At 40.5% G+C, this 22,366-nt stretch overlaps 9 non-coding genes and 11 pseudogenes across 9 annotated transcripts; all 20 read right to left on the bottom strand.

The window, feature by feature from the left end:
* Positions 1 to 213: 213 nt before the first annotated feature.
* Positions 214 to 360, bottom strand: LOC120038449 (annotated as a pseudogene).
* A 691-nt stretch (positions 361 to 1,051) lies between these two features.
* Positions 1,052 to 1,170, bottom strand: LOC120038435. Its single transcript, XR_005475050.1, has one exon. It is a non-coding gene; the product is annotated as a 5S ribosomal RNA (ribosomal RNA).
* Positions 1,171 to 1,855: 685 nt separating this feature from the next.
* Positions 1,856 to 2,002, bottom strand: LOC120038450 (annotated as a pseudogene).
* Positions 2,003 to 2,695: 693 nt separating this feature from the next.
* On the bottom strand, positions 2,696 to 2,814 carry LOC120038446. The gene has a single exon (XR_005475061.1). It is a non-coding gene; the product is annotated as a 5S ribosomal RNA (ribosomal RNA).
* Positions 2,815 to 3,494: 680 nt separating this feature from the next.
* Positions 3,495 to 3,641, bottom strand: LOC120038463 (annotated as a pseudogene).
* A 695-nt stretch (positions 3,642 to 4,336) lies between these two features.
* LOC120038456 lies at positions 4,337 to 4,455 on the bottom strand. The gene has a single exon (XR_005475062.1). It is a non-coding gene; the product is annotated as a 5S ribosomal RNA (ribosomal RNA).
* A 684-nt stretch (positions 4,456 to 5,139) lies between these two features.
* Positions 5,140 to 5,287, bottom strand: LOC120038448 (annotated as a pseudogene).
* A 692-nt stretch (positions 5,288 to 5,979) lies between these two features.
* LOC120038466 lies at positions 5,980 to 6,098 on the bottom strand. The gene has a single exon (XR_005475063.1). It is a non-coding gene; the product is annotated as a 5S ribosomal RNA (ribosomal RNA).
* Positions 6,099 to 6,783: 685 nt separating this feature from the next.
* On the bottom strand, positions 6,784 to 6,930 carry LOC120038451 (annotated as a pseudogene).
* A 692-nt stretch (positions 6,931 to 7,622) lies between these two features.
* On the bottom strand, positions 7,623 to 7,741 carry LOC120038467. The gene has a single exon (XR_005475064.1). It is a non-coding gene; the product is annotated as a 5S ribosomal RNA (ribosomal RNA).
* Positions 7,742 to 8,425: 684 nt separating this feature from the next.
* LOC120038464 lies at positions 8,426 to 8,573 on the bottom strand (annotated as a pseudogene).
* Positions 8,574 to 9,264: 691 nt separating this feature from the next.
* Positions 9,265 to 9,383, bottom strand: LOC120038436. Its single transcript, XR_005475051.1, has one exon. It is a non-coding gene; the product is annotated as a 5S ribosomal RNA (ribosomal RNA).
* Positions 9,384 to 10,067: 684 nt separating this feature from the next.
* LOC120038452 lies at positions 10,068 to 10,214 on the bottom strand (annotated as a pseudogene).
* Positions 10,215 to 10,905: 691 nt separating this feature from the next.
* LOC120038437 lies at positions 10,906 to 11,024 on the bottom strand. The gene has a single exon (XR_005475052.1). It is a non-coding gene; the product is annotated as a 5S ribosomal RNA (ribosomal RNA).
* A 674-nt stretch (positions 11,025 to 11,698) lies between these two features.
* Positions 11,699 to 11,845, bottom strand: LOC120038453 (annotated as a pseudogene).
* A 691-nt stretch (positions 11,846 to 12,536) lies between these two features.
* LOC120038438 lies at positions 12,537 to 12,655 on the bottom strand. The gene has a single exon (XR_005475053.1). It is a non-coding gene; the product is annotated as a 5S ribosomal RNA (ribosomal RNA).
* Positions 12,656 to 13,329: 674 nt separating this feature from the next.
* LOC120038454 lies at positions 13,330 to 13,476 on the bottom strand (annotated as a pseudogene).
* Positions 13,477 to 20,548: 7,072 nt separating this feature from the next.
* Positions 20,549 to 20,695, bottom strand: LOC120038455 (annotated as a pseudogene).
* Positions 20,696 to 21,386: 691 nt separating this feature from the next.
* Positions 21,387 to 21,506, bottom strand: LOC120038442. The gene has a single exon (XR_005475057.1). It is a non-coding gene; the product is annotated as a 5S ribosomal RNA (ribosomal RNA).
* Positions 21,507 to 22,191: 685 nt separating this feature from the next.
* On the bottom strand, positions 22,192 to 22,338 carry LOC120038457 (annotated as a pseudogene).
* Positions 22,339 to 22,366: the final 28 nt, after the last annotated feature.

The following is a 22,366-nucleotide window of genomic DNA, read 5'->3' on the forward strand; positions in this document are numbered from 1 at the left end:
TGGCATAAATACAATGCTGCATTTCGCAACATAATGTTTCGACAAAATGCCAACAATATTTTGCTACAAACAAATGTTTCCACCTTTCGATTGGTCCACAAAGTCTCCTTCACAACTGACTTCAAAGATCTCCATAAGCACAGTCAGTTGACTCAAGTCATCCTTAAGCCTGCCGCCAAGCAACAGTTTATCATTAACAAAGACATCAGGGTAAAGCTCAAACGAGCACTACCATAAATTTTGCAATCGGATTCCCACATTTGGAAAATTCGCAAGGGGTCAGCACAGCCAGAGTGCAATGGCTGAGCCCCACACCGGGTGAACCACCTTCTTGATCACGGTATCTCTTCTGCTTAGTGGAGGAAAAGTGTCTCCAGTGCCAACATTTTCCGCTAACGGTAACCACTTTGTGTTCTGATAATATCATATCACATCGACCTGCGTTAAATGCCGTTTAGGAATGCACTTGCACACAGAGTAGTGAAAAAGTAGTTTATTTTGTTTACTAGATTATATCAGTGAACCACTAGATTCCCATCATGCAACACTGTCGAAAAAATCACCAATTACTTTTTAATATCTTAACCCATCTGATATCACAAATGTTTGCGATATGACGAAATACAATCACATTCAGACACACACACACACACAGACAAATGCATGAAACCAATTGATTTATTATCGATAACATCTCAGATTCTCTTGTGCTTTTGATTTACTCCATAAAAGAAGGGTTGTAATTCCAACATGGAAAACACAGGGCCATCAGACACCAGTCCAGTTCCACTCCTCACCAGCATTATTTCCTTTGATCATTTGAACAGGGCGAGGGAGCACAGAGCACACACAAGCTGCATTCAGTAACAATATTCTTATTTGTCTTATGCATAAAAGGCAGTTGCTCCCTGACAACACAAGGAACTTTGATCGTATTAAAAGGGCAGGGGAGACTAGCCCATAGAAGCTGCATTTAGTCAATTCAGCATCAAATGCTTACTACAAGGCAGTGTTGCTGATGAAATAATGCCACACCCCCTAGTGGACAAAAGGCTTACAGCACCTGGTATTCCCAGGCGGTCTCCCATCCAAGTACTAACCAGGCCCGACCCTGCTTAGCTTCCGAGATCAGACGAGATCGGGCATATTCAGGCTGGTATGGCCGTAAGCGAAGGTACATCTCTTGGTACACCATATAAAGTCAAAGTGAGTCTGATAAACAGACATTGCATTCTCACCAATTAGATAAGCAGCTTGAACTTTGGCTCACTCAAAAAGTGGAAGAAATTACATATACTGTAGCCATCACTTTTTAGCACAGATAGTTGGATGAAATACAAACAAACCTTGCAAACATTTCTAAGCGAGGGCACATATTTCAGCCTTGTGGGAAAAAACGGACAAATACAATGACTTCTGACAAATACATCATCAGCAACAGTTTCCCATGCAGCTATCCTACTAGCCACAATAAATACACAAAAGCTCTGGATGTTGAAAACCTATTGCATTGTTCTGTGCTAAGGAGGAACGCATGTATGGACAATTTCATATTGGAAGCGCATGGGGCGCGTATGACACATCATGACCGGGGGGGGGGTTAGAGTGGCTTCTCAACTATCTCCTGATTGAAGTACCAGCGTGGCATAAATACAATGCTGCATTTCGCAACATAATGTTTCGACAAAATGCCAACAATATTTTGCTACAAACAAATGTTTCCACCTTTCGATTGGTCCACAAAGTCTCCTTCACAACTGACTTCAAAGATCTCCATAAGCACAGTCAGTTGACTCAAGTCATCCTTAAGCCTGCCGCCAAGCAACAGTTTATCATTAACAAAGACATCAGGGTAAAGCTCAAACGAGCACTACCATAAATTTTGCAATCGGATTCCCACATTTGGAAAATTCGCAAGGGGTCAGCACAGCCAGAGTGCAATGGCTGAGCCCCACACCGGGTGAACCACCTTCTTGATCACGGTATCTCTTCTGCTTAGTGGAGGAAAAGTGTCTCCAGTGCCAACATTTTCCGCTAACGGTAACCACTTTGTGTTCTGATAATATCATATCACATCGACCTGCGTTAAATGCCGTTTAGGAATGCACTTGCACACAGAGTAGTGAAAAAGTAGTTTATTTTGTTTACTAGATTATATCAGTGAACCACTAGATTCCCATCATGCAACACTGTCGAAAAAATCACCAATTACTTTTTAATATCTTAACCTATCTGATATCACAAATGTTTGCGATATGACGAAATACAATCACATTCAGACACACACACACACACACAGACAAATGCATGAAACCAATTGATTTATTATCGATAACATCTCAGATTCTCTTGTGCTTTTGATTTACTCCATAAAAGAAGGGTTGTAATTCCAACATGGAAAACACAGGGCCATCAGACACCAGTCCAGTTCCACTCCTCACCAGCATTATTTCCTTTGATCATTTGAACAGGGCGAGGGAGCACAGAGCACACACAAGCTGCATTCAGTAACAATATTCTTATTTGTCTTATGCATAAAAGGCAGTTGCTCCCTGACAACACAAGGAACTTTGATCGTATTAAAAGGGCAGGGGAGACTAGCCCATAGAAGCTGCATTTAGTCAATTCAGCATCAAATGCTTACTACAAGGCAGTGTTGCTGATGAAATAATGCCACACCCCCTAGTGGACAAAAGGCTTACAGCACCTGGTATTCCCAGGCGGTCTCCCATCCAAGTACTAACCAGGCCCGACCCTGCTTAGCTTCCGAGATCAGACGAGATCGGGCATATTCAGGCTGGTATGGCCGTAAGCGAAGGTACATCTCTTGGTACACCATATAAAGTCAAAGTGAGTCTGATAAACAGACATTGCATTCTCACCAATTAGATAAGCAGCTTGAACTTTGGCTCACTCAAAAAGTGGAAGAAATTACATATACTGTAGCCATCACTTTTTAGCACAGATAGTTGGATGAAATACAAACAAACCTTGCTAAACATTTCTAAGCGAGGGCACATATTTCAGCCTTGTGGGAAAAAACGGACAAATACAATGACTTCTGACAAATACATCATCAGCAACAGTTTCCCATGCAGCTATCCTACTAGCCACAATAAATACACAAAAGCTCTGGATGTTGAAAACCTATTGCATTGTTCTGTGCTAAGGAGGAACGCATGTATGGACAATTTCATATTGGAAGCGCATGGGCGTACACATCATGACCGGGGGGGGGGTTAGAGTGGCTTCTCAACTATCTCCTGATTGAAGTACCAGCGTGGCATAAATACAATGCTGCATTTCGCAACATAATGTTTCGACAAAATGCCAACAATATTTTGCTACAAACAAATGTTTCCACCTTTCGATTGGTCCACAAAGTCTCCTTCACAACTGACTTCAAAGATCTCCATAAGCACAGTCAGTTGACTCAAGTCATCCTTAAGCCTGCCGCCAAGCAACAGTTTATCATTAACAAAGACATCAGGGTAAAGCTCAAACGAGCACTACCATAAATTTTGCAATCGGATTCCCACATTTGGAAAATTCGCAAGGGGTCAGCACAGCCAGAGTGCAATGGCTGAGCCCCACACCGGGTGAACCACCTTCTTGATCACAGTATCTCTTCTGCTTAGTGGAGGGAAAAGTCTCTCCAGTGCCAACATTTTCCGCTAACGGTAACCACTTTGTGTTCTGATAATATCATATCACATCGACCTGCGTTAAATGCCGTTTAGGAATGCACTTGCACACAGAGTAGGTGAAAAAGTAGTTTATTTTGTTTACTAGATTATATCAGTGAACCACTAGATTCCCATCATGCAACACTGTCGAAAAAATCACCAATTACTTTTTAATATCTTAACCTATCTGATATCACAAATGTTTGCGATATGACGAAATACAATCACATTCAGACACACACACACACACACAGACAAATGCATGAAACCAATTGATTTATTATCGATAACATCTCAGATTCTCTTGTGCTTTTGATTTACTCCATAAAAGAAGGGTTGTAATTCCAACATGGAAAACACAGGGCCATCAGACACCAGTCCAGTTCCACTCCTCACCAGCATTATTTCCTTTGATCATTTGAACAGGGCGAGGGAGCACAGAGCACACACAAGCTGCATTCAGTAACAATATTCTTATTTGTCTTATGCATAAAAGGCAGTTGCTCCCTGACAACACAAGGAACTTTGATCGTATTAAAAGGGCAGGGGAGACTAGCCCATAGAAGCTGCATTTAGTCAATTCAGCATCAAATGCTTACTACAAGGCAGTGTTGCTGATGAAATAATGCCACACCCCCTAGTGGACAAAAGGCTTACAGCACCTGGTATTCCCAGGCGGTCTCCCATCCAAGTACTAACCAGGCCCGACCCTGCTTAGCTTCCGAGATCAGACGAGATCGGGCATATTCAGGCTGGTATGGCCGTAAGCGAAGGTACATCTCTTGGTACACCATATAAAGTCAAAGTGAGTCTGATAAACAGACATTGCATTCTCACCAATTAGATAAGCAGCTTGAACTTTGGCTCACTCAAAAAGTGGAAGAAATTACATATACTGTAGCCATCACTTTTTAGCACAGATAGTTGGATGAAATACAAACAAACCTTGCAAACATTTCTAAGCGAGGGCACATATTTCAGCCTTGTGGGAAAAAACGGACAAATACAATGACTTCTGACAAATACATCATCAGCAACAGTTTCCCATGCAGCTATCCTACTAGCCACAATAAATACACAAAAGCTCTGGATGTTGAAAACCTATTGCATTGTTCTGTGCTAAGGAGGAACGCATGTATGGACAATTTCATATTGGAAGCGCATGGGGCGCGTATGACACATCATGACCGGGGGGGGGTTAGAGTGGCTTCTCAACTATCTCCTGATTGAAGTACCAGCGTGGCATAAATACAATGCTGCATTTCGCAACATAATGTTTCGACAAAATGCCAACAATATTTTGCTACAAACAAATGTTTCCACCTTTCGATTGGTCCACAAAGTCTCCTTCACAACTGACTTCAAAGATCTCCATAAGCACAGTCAGTTGACTCAAGTCATCCTTAAGCCTGCCGCCAAGCAACAGTTTATCATTAACAAAGACATCAGGGTAAAGCTCAAACGAGCACTACCATAAATTTTGCAATCGAGATTCCCACATTTGGAAAATTCGCAAGGGGTCAGCACAGCCAGAGTGCAATGGCTGAGCCCCACACTGGGTGAACCACCTTCTTGATCACGGTATCTCTTCTGCTTAGTGGAGGAAAAGTGTCTCCAGTGCCAACATTTTCCGCTAACGGTAACCACTTTGTGTTCTGATAATATCATATCACATCGACCTGCGTTAAATGCCGTTTAGGAATGCACTTGCACACAGAGTAGTGAAAAAGTAGTTTATTTTGTTTACTAGATTATATCAGTGAACCACTAGATTCCCATCATGCAACACTGTCGAAAAAATCACCAATTACTTTTTAATATCTTAACCCTATCTGATATCACAAATGTTTGCGATATGACGAAATACAATCACATTCAGACACACACACACACACAGACAAATGCATGAAACCAATTGATTTATTATCGATAACATCTCAGATTCTCTTGTGCTTTTGATTTACTCCATAAAAGAAGGGTTGTAATTCCAACATGGAAAACACAGGGCCATCAGACACCAGTCCAGTTCCACTCCTCACCAGCATTATTTCCTTTGATCATTTGAACAGGGCGAGGGAGCACAGAGCACACACAAGCTGCATTCAGTAACAATATTCTTATTTGTCTTATGCATAAAAGGCAGTTGCTCCCTGACAACACAAGGAACTTTGATCGTATTAAAAGGGCAGGGGAGACTAGCCCATAGAAGCTGCATTTAGTCAATTCAGCATCAAATGCTTACTACAAGGCAGTGTTGCTGATGAAATAATGCCACACCCCCTAGTGGACAAAAGGCTTACAGCACCTGGTATTCCCAGGCGGTCTCCCATCCAAGTACTAACCAGGCCCGACCCTGCTTAGCTTCCGAGATCAGACGAGATCGGGCATATTCAGGCTGGTATGGCCGTAAGCGAAGGTACATCTCTTGGTACACCATATAAAGTCAAAGTGAGTCTGATAAACAGACATTGCATTCTCACCAATTAGATAAGCAGCTTGAACTTTGGCTCACTCAAAAAGTGGAAGAAATTACATATACTGTAGCCATCACTTTTTAGCACAGATAGTTGGATGAAATACAAACAAACCTTGCTAACATTTCTAAGCGAGGGCACATATTTCAGCCTTGTGGGAAAAAACGGACAAATACAATGACTTCTGACAAATACATCATCAGCAACAGTTTCCCATGCAGCTATCCTACTAGCCACAATAAATACACAAAAGCTCTGGATGTTGAAAACCTATTGCATTGTTCTGTGCTAAGGAGGAACGCATGTATGGACAATTTCATATTGGAAGCGCATGGGGCGCGTATGACACATCATGACCGGGGGGGGGTTAGAGTGGCTTCTCAACTATCTCCTTGATTGAAGTACCAGCGTGGCATAAATACAATGCTGCATTTCGCAACATAATGTTTCGACAAAATGCCAACAATATTTTGCTACAAACAAATGTTTCCACCTTTCGATTGGTCCACAAAGTCTCCTTCACAACTGACTTCAAAGATCTCCATAAGCACAGTCAGTTGACTCAAGTCATCCTTAAGCCTGCCGCCAAGCAACAGTTTATCATTAACAAAGACATCAGGGTAAAGCTCAAACGAGCACTACCATAAATTTTGCAATCGGATTCCCACATTTGGAAAATTCGCAAGGGGTCAGCACAGCCAGAGTGCAATGGCTGAGCCCCACACCGGGTGAACCACCTTCTTGATCACGGTATCTCTTCTGCTTAGTGGAGGAAAAGTGTCTCCAGTGCCAACATTTTCCGCTAACGGTAACCACTTTGTGTTCTGATAATATCATATCACATCGACCTGCGTTAAATGCCGTTTAGGAATGCACTTGCACACAGAGTAGTGAAAAAGTAGTTTATTTTGTTTACTAGATTATATCAGTGAACCACTAGATTCCCATCATGCAACACTGTCGAAAAAATCACCAATTACTTTTTAATATCTTAACCCTATCTGATATCACAAATGTTTGCGATATGACGAAATACAATCACATTCAGACACACACACACACACAGACAAATGCATGAAACCAATTGATTTATTATCGATAACATCTCAGATTCTCTTGTGCTTTTGATTTACTCCATAAAAGAAGGGTTGTAATTCCAACATGGAAAACACAGGGCCATCAGACACCAGTCCAGTTCCACTCCTCACCAGCATTATTTCCTTTGATCATTTGAACAGGGCGAGGGAGCACAGAGCACACACAAGCTGCATTCAGTAACAATATTCTTATTTGTCTTATGCATAAAAGGCAGTTGCTCCCTGACAACACAAGGAACTTTGATCGTATTAAAAGGGCAGGGGAGACTAGCCCATAGAAGCTGCATTTAGTCAATTCAGCATCAAATGCTTACTACAAGGCAGTGTTGCTGATGAAATAATGCCACACCCCCTAGTGGACAAAAGGCTTACAGCACCTGGTATTCCCAGGCGGTCTCCCATCCAAGTACTAACCAGGCCCGACCCTGCTTAGCTTCCGAGATCAGACGAGATCGGGCATATTCAGGCTGGTATGGCCGTAAGCGAAGGTACATCTCTTGGTACACCATATAAAGTCAAAGTGAGTCTGATAAACAGACATTGCATTCTCACCAATTAGATAAGCAGCTTGAACTTTGGCTCACTCAAAAAGTGGAAGAAATTACATATACTGTAGCCATCACTTTTTAGCACAGATAGTTGGATGAAATACAAACAAACCTTGCAAACATTTCTAAGCGAGGGCACATATTTCAGCCTTGTGGGAAAAAACGGACAAATACAATGACTTCTGACAAATACATCATCAGCAACAGTTTCCCATGCAGCTATCCTACTAGCCACAATAAATACACAAAAGCTCTGGATGTTGAAAACCTATTGCATTGTTCTGTGCTAAGGAGGAACGCATGTATGGACAATTTCATATTGGAAGCGCATGGGGCGCGTATGACACATCATGACCGGGGGGGGGTTAGAGTGGCTTCTCAACTATCTCCTGATTGAAGTACCAGCGTGGCATAAATACAATGCTGCATTTCGCAACATAATGTTTCGACAAAATGCCAACAATATTTTGCTACAAACAAATGTTTCCACCTTTCGATTGGTCCACAAAGTCTCCTTCACAACTGACTTCAAAGATCTCCATAAGCACAGTCAGTTGACTCAAGTCATCCTTAAGCCTGCCGCCAAGCAACAGTTTATCATTAACAAAGACATCAGGGTAAAGCTCAAACGAGCACTACCATAAATTTTGCAATCGGATTCCCACATTTGGAAAATTCGCAAGGGGTCAGCACAGCCAGAGTGCAATGGCTGAGCCCCACACCGGGTGAACCACCTTCTTGATCACAGGTATCTCTTCTGCTTAGTGGAGGAAAAGTGTCTCCAGTGCCAACATTTTCCGCTAACGGTAACCACTTTGTGTTCTGATAATATCATATCACATCGACCTGCGTTAAATGCCGTTTAGGAATGCACTTGCACACAGAGTAGTGAAAAAGTAGTTTATTTTGTTTACTAGATTATATCAGTGAACCACTAGATTCCCATCATGCAACACTGTCGAAAAAATCACCAATTACTTTTTAATATCTTAACCCATCTGATATCACAAATGTTTGCGATATGACGAAATACAATCACATTCAGACACACACACACACACAGACAAATGCATGAAACCAATTGATTTATTATCGATAACATCTCAGATTCTCTTGTGCTTTTGATTTACTCCATAAAAGAAGGGTTGTAATTCCAACATGGAAAACACAGGGCCATCAGACACCAGTCCAGTTCCACTCCTCACCAGCATTATTTCCTTTGATCATTTGAACAGGGCGAGGGAGCACAGAGCACACACAAGCTGCATTCAGTAACAATATTCTTATTTGTCTTATGCATAAAAGGCAGTTGCTCCCTGACAACACAAGGAACTTTGATCGTATTAAAAGGGCAGGGGAGACTAGCCCATAGAAGCTGCATTTAGTCAATTCAGCATCAAATGCTTACTACAAGGCAGTGTTGCTGATGAAATAATGCCACACCCCCTAGTGGACAAAAGGCTTACAGCACCTGGTATTCCCAGGCGGTCTCCCATCCAAGTACTAACCAGGCCCGACCCTGCTTAGCTTCCGAGATCAGACGAGATCGGGCATATTCAGGCTGGTATGGCCGTAAGCGAAGGTACATCTCTTGGTACACCATATAAAGTCAAAGTGAGTCTGATAAACAGACATTGCATTCTCACCAATTAGATAAGCAGCTTGAACTTTGGCTCACTCAAAAAGTGGAAGAAATTACATATACTGTAGCCATCACTTTTTAGCACAGATAGTTGGATGAAATACAAACAAACCTTGCAAACATTTCTAAGCGAGGGCACATATTTCAGCCTTGTGGGAAAAAACGGACAAATACAATGACTTCTGACAAATACATCATCAGCAACAGTTTCCCATGCAGCTATCCTACTAGCCACAATAAATACACAAAAGCTCTGGATGTTGAAAACCTATTGCATTGTTCTGTGCTAAGGAGGAACGCATGTATGGACAATTTCATATTGGAAGCGCATGGGGCGCGTATGACACATCATGACCGGGGGGGGGTTAGAGTGGCTTCTCAACTATCTCCTGATTGAAGTACCAGCGTGGCATAAATACAATGCTGCATTTCGCAACATAATGTTTCGACAAAATGCCAACAATATTTTGCTACAAACAAATGTTTCCACCTTTCGATTGGTCCACAAAGTCTCCTTCACAACTGACTTCAAAGATCTCCATAAGCACAGTCAGTTGACTCAAGTCATCCTTAAGCCTGCCGCCAAGCAACAGTTTATCATTAACAAAGACATCAGGGTAAAGCTCAAACGAGCACTACCATAAATTTTGCAATCGGATTCCCACATTTGGAAAATTCGCAAGGGGTCAGCACAGCCAGAGTGCAATGGCTGAGCCCCACACCGGGTGAACCACCTTCTTGATCACGGTATCTCTTCTGCTTAGTGGAGGAAAAGTGTCTCCAGTGCCAACATTTTCCGCTAACGGTAACCACTTTGTGTTCTGATAATATCATATCACATCGACCTGCGTTAAATGCCGTTTAGGAATGCACTTGCACACAGAGTAGTGAAAAAGTAGTTTATTTTGTTTACTAGATTATATCAGTGAACCACTAGATTCCCATCATGCAACACTGTCGAAAAAATCACCAATTACTTTTTAATATCTTAACCCATCTGATATCACAAATGTTTGCGATATGACGAAATACAATCACATTCAGACACACACACACACACAGACAAATGCATGAAACCAATTGATTTATTATCGATAACATCTCAGATTCTCTTGTGCTTTTGATTTACTCCATAAAAGAAGGGTTGTAATTCCAACATGGAAAACACAGGGCCATCAGACACCAGTCCAGTTCCACTCCTCACCAGCATTATTTCCTTTGATCATTTGAACAGGGCGAGGGAGCACAGAGCACACACAAGCTGCATTCAGTAACAATATTCTTATTTGTCTTATGCATAAAAGGCAGTTGCTCCCTGACAACACAAGGAACTTTGATCGTATTAAAAGGGCAGGGGAGACTAGCCCATAGAAGCTGCATTTAGTCAATTCAGCATCAAATGCTTACTACAAGGCAGTGTTGCTGATGAAATAATGCCACACCCCCTAGTGGACAAAAGGCTTACAGCACCTGGTATTCCCAGGCGGTCTCCCATCCAAGTACTAACCAGGCCCGACCCTGCTTAGCTTCCGAGATCAGACGAGATCGGGCATATTCAGGCTGGTATGGCCGTAAGCGAAGGTACATCTCTTGGCACACCATATAAAGTCAAAGTGAGTCTGATAAACAGACATTGCATTCTCACCAATTAGATAAGCAGCTTGAACTTTGGCTCACTCAAAAAGTGGAAGAAATTACATATACTGTAGCCATCACTTTTTAGCACAGATAGTTGGATGAAATACAAACAAACCTTGCAAACATTTCTAAGCGAGGGCACATATTTCAGCCTTGTGGGAAAAAACGGACAAATACAATGACTTCTGACAAATACATCATCAGCAACAGTTTCCCATGCAGCTATCCTACTAGCCACAATAAATACACAAAAGCTCTGGATGTTGAAAACCTATTGCATTGTTCTGTGCTAAGGAGGAACGCATGTATGGACAATTTCATATTGGAAGCGCATGACACATCATGACCGGGGGGGGGGTTAGAGTGGCTTCTCAACTATCTCCTGATTGAAGTACCAGCGTGGCATAAATACAATGCTGCATTTCGCAACATAATGTTTCGACAAAATGCCAACAATATTTTGCTACAAACAAATGTTTCCACCTTTCGATTGGTCCACAAAGTCTCCTTCACAACTGACTTCAAAGATCTCCATAAGCACAGTCAGTTGACTCAAGTCATCCTTAAGCCTGCCGCCAAGCAACAGTTTATCATTAACAAAGACATCAGGGTAAAGCTCAAACGAGCACTACCATAAATTTTGCAATCGGATTCCCACATTTGGAAAATTCGCAAGGGGTCAGCACAGCCAGAGTGCAATGGCTGAGCCCCACACCGGGTGAACCACCTTCTTGATCACGGTATCTCTTCTGCTTAGTGGAGGAAAAGTGTCTCCAGTGCCAACATTTTCCGCTAACGGTAACCACTTTGTGTTCTGATAATATCATATCACATCGACCTGCGTTAAATGCCGTTTAGGAATGCACTTGCACACAGAGTAGTGAAAAAGTAGTTTATTTTGTTTACTAGATTATATCAGTGAACCACTAGATTCCCATCATGCAACACTGTCGAAAAAATCACCAATTACTTTTTAATATCTTAACCCATCTGATATCACAAATGTTTGCGATATGACGAAATACAATCACATTCAGACACACACACACACACAGACAAATGCATGAAACCAATTGATTTATTATCGATAACATCTCAGATTCTCTTGTGCTTTTGATTTACTCCATAAAAGAAGGGTTGTAATTCCAACATGGAAAACACAGGGCCATCAGACACCAGTCCAGTTCCACTCCTCACCAGCATTATTTCCTTTGATCATTTGAACAGGGCGAGGGAGCACAGAGCACACACAAGCTGCATTCAGTAACAATATTCTTATTTGTCTTATGCATAAAAGGCAGTTGCTCCCTGACAACACAAGGAACTTTGATCGTATTAAAAGGGCAGGGGAGACTAGCCCATAGAAGCTGCATTTAGTCAATTCAGCATCAAATGCTTACTACAAGGCAGTGTTGCTGATGAAATAATGCCACACCCCCTAGTGGACAAAAGGCTTACAGCACCTGGTATTCCCAGGCGGTCTCCCATCCAAGTACTAACCAGGCCCGACCCTGCTTAGCTTCCGAGATCAGACGAGATCGGGCATATTCAGGCTGGTATGGCCGTAAGCGAAGGTACATCTCTTGGTACACCATATAAAGTCAAAGTGAGTCTGATAAACAGACATTGCATTCTCACCAATTAGATAAGCAGCTTGAACTTTGGCTCACTCAAAAAGTGGAAGAAATTACATATACTGTAGCCATCACTTTTTAGCACAGAGAGTTGGATGAAATACAAACAAACCTTGCAAACATTTCTAAGCGAGGGCACATATTTCAGCCTTGTGGGAAAAAACGGACAAATACAATGACTTCTGACAAATACATCATCAGCAACAGTTTCCCATGCAGCTATCCTACTAGCCACAATAAATACACAAAAGCTCTGGATGTTGAAAACCTATTGCATTGTTCTGTGCTAAGGAGGAACGCATGTATGGACAATTTCATATTGGAAGCGCATGACACATCATGACCGGGGGGGGGGTTAGAGTGGCTTCTCAACTATCTCCTGATTGAAGTACCAGCGTGGCATAAATACAATGCTGCATTTCGCAACATAATGTTTCGACAAAATGCCAACAATATTTTGCTACAAACAAATGTTTCCACCTTTCGATTGGTCCACAAAGTCTCCTTCACAACTGACTTCAAAGATCTCCATAAGCACAGTCAGTTGACTCAAGTCATCCTTAAGCCTGCCGCCAAGCAACAGTTTATCATTAACAAAGACATCAGGGTAAAGCTCAAACGAGCACTACCATAAATTTTGCAATCGGATTCCCACATTTGGAAAATTCGCAAGGGGTCAGCACAGCCAGAGTGCAATGGCTGAGCCCCACACCGGGTGAACCACCTTCTTGATCACGGTATCTCTTCTGCTTAGTGGAGGAAAAGTGTCTCCAGTGCCAACATTTTCCGCTAACGGTAACCACTTTGTGTTCTGATAATATCATATCACATCGACCTGCGTTAAATGCCGTTTAGGAATGCACTTGCACACAGAGTAGTGAAAAAGTAGTTTATTTTGTTTACTAGATTATATCAGTGAACCACTAGATTCCCATCATGCAACACTGTCGAAAAAATCACCAATTACTTTTTAATATCTTAACCCATCTGATATCACAAATGTTTGCGATATGACGAAATACAATCACATTCAGACACACACACACACACAGACAAATGCATGAAACCAATTGATTTATTATCGATAACATCTCAGATTCTCTTGTGCTTTTGATTTACTCCATAAAAGAAGGGTTGTAATTCCAACATGGAAAACACAGGGCCATCAGACACCAGTCCAGTTCCACTCCTCACCAGCATTATTTCCTTTGATCATTTGAACAGGGCGAGGGAGCACAGAGCACACACAAGCTGCATTCAGTAACAATATTCTTATTTGTCTTATGCATAAAAGGCAGTTGCTCCCTGACAACACAAGGAACTTTGATCGTATTAAAAGGGCAGGGGAGACTAGCCCATAGAAGCTGCATTTAGTCAATTCAGCATCAAATGCTTACTACAAGGCAGTGTTGCTGATGAAATAATGCCACACCCCCTAGTGGACAAAAGGCTTACAGCACCTGGTATTCCCAGGCGGTCTCCCATCCAAGTACTAACCAGGCCCGACCCTGCTTAGCTTCCGAGATCAGACGAGATCGGGCATATTTTTTTTTTTTTTTTTTTTTTTATTATAAAAAAGTTTCAATTACAATATTTTATCAAATGTACAATACACAAAAACCGAGACTAACATAGGCAGGTGAACAATTCACCCCCTATCAAATCAAAGAACTCAAATAAATAAAATACAACAAAAACTAATAAAAGCCTAACATAAATTCCAATCTCACAAAACAGGCATGTTGAAATCAACTCTTCCGAACAACTATGAAAACCAATAAATTAATAAACATACCAATACTTTCAAAAATTATAAGTGATTCTTCCACCATCCACGTTTGAAATCAACCCACTCCCCTCCACAAAAGCTTCATCAAAACATTCCTTTCCATAACAATAAAACATATCTATATGCTTCTTTAACAATACTACAAAAATATCCCACACCCTTACCTTCTTCCCCTCAAAAAAAGCATAATTCCTCCTACAAAAAATAGCATACCTCAAGAAACTCAAAACAACATTCAACAAACCCACATTAACACCCTCACATTTACCAGACACGCCAAATAACACCAATTCATCCCACACATATTTTTTCAAAATATCACCCCCCCAGTTTCTATGAATCATTCCCTTTACTTTACAAAATAAATCTTTTAACTCCTTACATTCCACAAACAAATGCATTAAATTTTCCGGTGACTCACCACATAAGTCACATTCTCTATTTATTTCCCTATTGATTTGATGTAAAACCACTTTTGTATATATACGATTATGCCTTATTTTAAAATCGTTACTTTCACATTCCATACTATTATATTTTACATTTAAAGTTTTCCATATCTTTTTTACGTCCAAAGTCGGAAAAATTCCTTTCCAAACTTTCTCCGCAGCTGGCCTTTTCACATTTTTCTCTACCATTATTTTATAGAATCTTTTCACTGGGATACTAGATAAATGAGCCTTCTCCTTACTGTTACCAATAAACAAATTTGGAAAGACAAATAAATCTTCCCTAACAACTTCACTATTTATTAAATCCACCCATTTACTTGGTATACTTTCTTTTATCTTCTCATACATATTTCTCACTGTTCCCCTACCCACCTCTACATCCCATTCATGGATGGTATCAAAAATAGCTTCCTCAGGAAAAAAACCTGGAATTACCTCATATGTGTAATCTTTTATTTGTCTAAGACCTGCACTCATGAATACTTCACTATATAACACCTTTTCTTTGTACTTAAGTTTCTCATTCAGAAAAACAGGATGATTCATAATTAGGTCAATATGCCCACACTCATAATACACATTAGGCAACAACTCTGCCCATGCATTTAACACTTCTTTATAAAAATCTGGTACCTTTTCACACATTTTCCTTTTAAGACCCATCAACAAACCATTATCTTCACATCCACCACTCTCATCTAAATAGACTTTGAAAAAATGTTTCCAGCCATAATCTAAGCTGTCATACAAATATTTCTTTACTATTTTTATCCTAATAGCTTTTCTTTTAACATCCAAATCTACAAGTTTTAAACCTCCATCATCATAGTCTGCTATCAATGTTTTCTGCGCAATTCTAACACCTTTACCATCCCATATAAAATTAGACACCACATTATTCAATTCATTTAGAACCCACTCTGGCATGTCTAGAACTCCCAAAACATACACAAGTTTAGATGATACCAAAGCATTTACTACAATTATTTTACCTTTTAACTTTAATTTTCTATTTTTCCAGAAATTCAAAGTTTGCTTGATTTTATTGAGGATCCCTGTCCAAGTTATATCCCTTGCCTCTTTCTCCTCTACACCAATATGTACTCCCAGCACCTTCATAAAATCCTTAGCTACCTTAAATGGAATCTCACACTTATTTGCATTGATATCCCCAAAGAACATAATTTCCGTCTTCTCTATATTAACTTCAGCCCCCGATGCCTTACAATAGATATCTATGATTTTCATAATGCTTTCAATGCTACCTACATCCTTCACAGTAAAAGTAGTGTCATCAGCGTACTGATGTATAACACTGACACCACCACCTGGGATTCCAACACCCCTCACCTCTTTGTCTCCAAGTATTAAAACAGCTAAAGGTTCCGTAGAAACACTGTACAACAGAGCTGACAAAGGACAACCCTGCCTTACTGACCTCTCTATAGGGAAAGTATCTGTTAACACTCCGTTACATTTAACACAACTTTTTGCTCCACTATACAACAAGTTAATCCAAGATACAAATTTTGGCCCAAAACCAAACCTCTCCAAAGTCTGTAGTAGAAAACTATGTTCCACTTTATCAAAAGCTTTCTTAAAATCTAAACTTAAAACTATACCACCTTCATTTTTCATTTGATTAACAACATCTCTAATTGTACAAATTACATCGGCAACATCTCTTCCGGGTATTCCGTAGGCTTGTGTTGATGTAATAATACTTCCAATCACCATTTTCATCCTATTAGCCAAAACTTTAGTCAGTATTTTATAATCTGAATTCAGAAGACTAATAGGCCTATAATTTTCTAACTTTAACCTACTGCCTCTATTTTTAAACAAGATGGTTAACATACCAATTGACATAGACTCAGGGATTTCCTTATTCTCTTCCATATACTGAAAAACCTTCAATAAAATGGGTGCCAAAATATCCACAAAAGCTTTATAGAATTCATTTGTTAAACCATCCAAACCTGGACTTTTATTTCCTTGAGTGTTCTCAATTGCTTTCTTGATTTCCACAATTGAAATATCTTCATCACACATCATTCTATCTGCCTGAGATACTTTGGCACTGATTTTCTCCAACACTTTTGCAACACACACTTTGTCCACATCATTCTTTTTATAAAGATTTCTGTAAAAGGATTCAACTGAATCTAAGATGTCAACAAAATCATTTACCTTTACACCTTTTTCATTTTCTAATTCTACAATATAACTCTTAAATTTCTTTCGTTTTTCAAGCCCCAGAAAAAAGGAAGTACATTTCTCTCCCTCCAAGGCGTACTGTGCCTTACTCCTAACAATAGCCCCTAAACATTTCTTTTTTTCATAAAACCCTAGCTCTGCATGGATTTTCAAATAGTTCACAACATCATAGTCTGGATCAGCATCAGCCTTTTCAAGTTCATGTAACATCCTATTTCTAAGCATTTTTTCTTTCTGCTTATCTAAACGGTTACGATTTTTAGAGTACCTAATACTCCTGTTTTTTACTTTAACTTTCACTTCCTCCCACCATAAACACACATTCTCTTTTAACAGTACATTAGACATTTCATCCTCGATACATTCAACAATTTCCTTTATATAACTTTCTTCCTTTAACAGACTGGCATTTAAACACCAGACACCTCCCCCCCTCATCTCCACAGCAAAACCTATCTGAAATGACATTACTGCATGATCACTGTATGCTGTAAAATTATATGTCATCTTCTGAACCTGCTGTACCACATCTACCTTTGCTAAACATAAATCAATTCTACTTTGTTTTAGTTCATTTAACACCACCTGCCTTCTCGAAAACTCTCTTCTATTTACATTTTCAGCCCTCCATATATCTACAAGATTTTCCTTATTCATTAATTCCCGTAAAGCATTTCTAGACGAATCATGTCTGAAACTATCACATCTCGAGACATCCATTCTAGTACACTTCACGTTAAAATCTCCTACTAGTATACAGTTCTCTGAACACAGTGTTCTTAGGTTATTAAACATATCTCTCCTTTCCGCTTCAATATTCGAAGCATAAACATTAATTAGACGAAAAATGACATTTTGCACTTCAAACTCAATAACAATAATTCTTCCCTGATTATCTGCATATACCTGCTTGACATTTTTAACCACATCATTTTTTACCAAAATAGCCACTCCACATGTTTTATCACTTCCGTGACTACAAAAAATGAGCTCAGACCATTTGCTCTTAATTTCCAGCATTTTGGCGTCCGTCCAATTAGTCTCTTGAAAACACCACATGTCCGTTTCAACAGACACCAAAACCTGCTCCAATTTGTTCATATTTCTTAAACTGTTGCCATTTAGTGATGCAACTCTAATCATTGTTAATATATGCAGAAATATAGCCAAAAACAAACATGTCATTTCAAAATAGACTTTTTCTTTTTTCCAGATCCCGTCACCTCCTTAGCTTTCACTAATGCTCTCTTATTTCTAGCAAACCGCTGAAAATCCTCAATATCTATTTCTTCGTCTGACTCCTGACTTGTACTTGTAAGGGGAGCAACATCCAAGCCTTTTGTAAAACATTCTTTAACAGTGCCATCAACTCCAGTGGACCCAGCCCTCTCCTTGGTTTCATTTTCACACAGGTTTAAAGCTGGTTCAGGCACCTGAGAAGCACCCTGCACCATCTCTACCTGTGTATCCAATTCACCAATCATGTGCTGCTGCTCCACCTTGTCAGCAGCAGAGACCAAGACTGCGTCTCGAGTACTGCCAGAAGGCATTACATACTCTCCAAGCATATCTATAGCTGTCTCTGGAATCACCTGCGACACACTTTCCATATCACTCTCTTCCTCCCCCTCCATAGTCTCACTCCTCTCAACCTCTTCTTCAGTAATGAGGTCCAGTGTTTGCAGAAATAAGACATCCTTTTCCTTCTTACATTTACATCTGTCCTTAGGTCTGTCACACCTTCTACACATATCACCGATGTTCGAACATTCTCTGGCATAATGTCCTTGTTCACCACATTTATGACATACAAATTCTGGACATTCTTTGAGTATGTGTCCCGGTTGAATACATAGTCTACATACCTTCACTTGGTTATCGTGGATCACTCGGAAATATTCAAATCCTTCTACAGTGTTGAATTTGGTTGAGTAAGGTAATGATTGCACACTGTCCGTAAACTTCACCTTACAAAATCTCGTCCCGTCCACAATGTCCGTTCCTGGCCACATCCTCCTCTTGATTGGTGTTGTTGCGTTCACATTCCATCCTTGTAATTTGTCATGTATTTCCTCATCCGTAATATATGCCGGCATGTTCAAAAAGGACACCACAAGTTCATCATTTCCCAGTTCTTTCGCCATTATTTGGCAGCTCTTTATTTTTAGCCCGTCTAGTAGTCTTTCTTTTCCTTTCGCGTGTGACATGGTTATTTCGTACTTATTTCTGTCCTTCATTCTACATCCCAATATCATTCCACATACTTCTTTTATTCCTCTCAGCAATTCCATCGTTGTTATTTTTTCTTCTCCAATAACTTCCACGTTCACCGTCAATTCTTTCTCATATTTTCTTCTCCTCAACTCTTCATTCGACGCTCTTTTTTCTCCGTTGTCCATTCTCATTGTTGTTGTTATTTTTGATGTCGAAGCCATTGTATCCGTCCAATTATTTTACTTAGAATCCCCCAAACAGCTCACGCCGTTGGGGGATAAAAACGCAAATATTTACAAAGAAAATAAGCTACACTCCCCACACAAACTTCCAAACTTAAAGTATATAAACCAGCAAAACCAAAAACGATTTTCTCTCTACAAACAATTCACAAACAATCCAACACCTGCTGCTCACTCACTTCCTGAAACTTCCAAAAAGGGGCGTATTCAGGCTGGTATGGCCGTAAGCGAAGGTACATCTCTTGGCACACCATATAAAGTCAAAGTGAGTCTGATAAACAGACATTGCATTCTCACCAATTAGATAAGCAGCTTGAACTTTGGCTCACTCAAAAAGTGGAAGAAATTACATATACTGTAGCCATCACTTTTTAGCACAGAGAGTTGGATGAAATACAAACAAACCTTGCAAACATTTCTAAGCGAGGGCACATATTTCAGCCTTGTGGGAAAAAACGGACAAATACAATGACTTCTGACAAATACATCATCAGCAACAGTTTCCCATGCAGCTATCCTACTAGCCACAATAAATACACAAAAGCTCTGGATGTTGAAAACCTATTGCATTGTTCTGTGCTAAGGAGGAACGCATGTATGGACAATTTCATATTGGAAGCGCATGGGGCGCGTATGACACATCATGACCGGGGGGGGGGGTTAGAGTGGCTTCTCAACTATCTCCTGATTGAAGTACCAGCGTGGCATAAATACAATGCTGCATTTCGCAACATAATGTTTCGACAAAATGCCAACAATATTTTGCTACAAACAAATGTTTCCACCTTTCGATTGGTCCACAAAGTCTCCTTCACAACTGACTTCAAAGATCTCCATAAGCACAGTCAGTTGACTCAAGTCATCCTTAAGCCTGCCGCCAAGCAACAGTTTATCATTAACAAAGACATCAGGGTAAAGCTCAAACGAGCACTACCATAAATTTTGCAATCGGATTCCCACATTTGGAAAATTCGCAAGGGGTCAGCACAGCCAGAGTGCAATGGCTGAGCCCCACACCGGGTGAACCACCTTCTTGATCACGGTATCTCTTCTGCTTAGTGGAGGAAAAGTGTCTCCAGTGCCAACATTTTCCGCTAACGGTAACCACTTTGTGTTCTGATAATATCATATCACATCGACCTGCGTTAAATGCCGTTTAGGAATGCACTTGCACACAGAGTAGTGAAAAAGTAGTTTATTTTGTTTACTAGATTATATCAGTGAACCACTAGATTCCCATCATGCAACACTGTCGAAAAAATCACCAATTACTTTTTAATATCTTAACCCATCTGATATCACAAATGTTTGCGATATGACGAAATACAATCACATTCAGACACACACACACACACAGACAAATGCATGAAACCAATTGATTTATTATCGATAACATCTCAGATTCTCTTGTGCTTTTGATTTACTCCATAAAAGAAGGGTTGTAATTCCAACATGGAAAACACAGGGCCATCAGACACCAGTCCAGTTCCACTCCTCACCAGCATTATTTCCTTTGATCATTTGAACAGGGCGAGGGAGCACAGAGCACACACAAGCTGCATTCAGTAACAATATTCTTATTTGTCTTATGCATAAAAGGCAGTTGCTCCCTGACAACACAAGGAACTTTGATCGTATTAAAAGGGCAGGGGAGACTAGCCCATAGAAGCTGCATTTAGTCAATTCAGCATCAAATGCTTACTACAAGGCAGTGTTGCTGATGAAATAATGCCACACCCCCTAGTGGACAAAAGGCTTACAGCACCTGGTATTCCCAGGCGGTCTCCCATCCAAGTACTAACCAGGCCCGACCCTGCTTAGCTTCCGAGATCAGACGAGATCGGGCATATTCAGGCTGGTATGGCCAGTAAGCGAAGGTACATCTCTTGGCACACCATATAAAGTCAAAGTGAGTCTGATAAACAGACATTGCATTCTCACCAATTAGATAAGCAGCTTGAACTTTGGCTCACTCAAAAAGTGGAAGAAATTACATATACTGTAGCCATCACTTTTTAGCACAGAGAGTTGGATGAAATACAAACAAACCTTGCAAACATTTCTAAGCGAGGGCACATATTTCAGCCTTGTGGGAAAAAACGGACAAATACAATGACTTCTGACAAATACATCATCAGCAACAGTTTCCCATGCAGCTATCCTACTAGCCACAATAAATACACAAAAGCTCTGGATGTTGAAAACCTATTGCATTGTTCTGTGCTAAGGAGGAACGCATGTATGGACAATTTCATATTGGAAGCGCATGGGGCGCGTATGACACATCATGACCGGGGGGGGGGTTAGAGTGGCTTCTCAACTATCTCCTGATTGAAGTACCAGCGTGGCATAAATACAATGCTGCATTTCGCAACATAATGTTTCGACAAAATGCCAACAATATTTTGCTACAAACAAATGTTTCCACCTTTCGATTGGTCCACAAAGTCTCCTTCACAACTGACTTCAAAGATCTCCATAAGCACAGTCAGTTGACTCAAGTCATCCTTAAGCCTGCCGCCAAGCAACAGTTTATCATTAACAAAGACATCAGGGTAAAGCTCAAACGAGCACTACCATAAATTTTGCAATCGGATTCCCACATTTGGAAAATTCGCAAGGGGTCAGCACAGCCAGAGTGCAATGGCTGAGCCCCACACCGGGTGAACCACCTTCTTGATCACGGTATCTCTTCTGCTTAGTGGAGGAAAAGTGTCTCCAGTGCCAACATTT

This window comes from Salvelinus namaycush, unplaced genomic scaffold, assembly GCF_016432855.1.
Source record: "Salvelinus namaycush isolate Seneca unplaced genomic scaffold, SaNama_1.0 Scaffold2201, whole genome shotgun sequence".
NCBI classification, from domain to species: domain Eukaryota; kingdom Metazoa; phylum Chordata; class Actinopteri; order Salmoniformes; family Salmonidae; genus Salvelinus; species Salvelinus namaycush.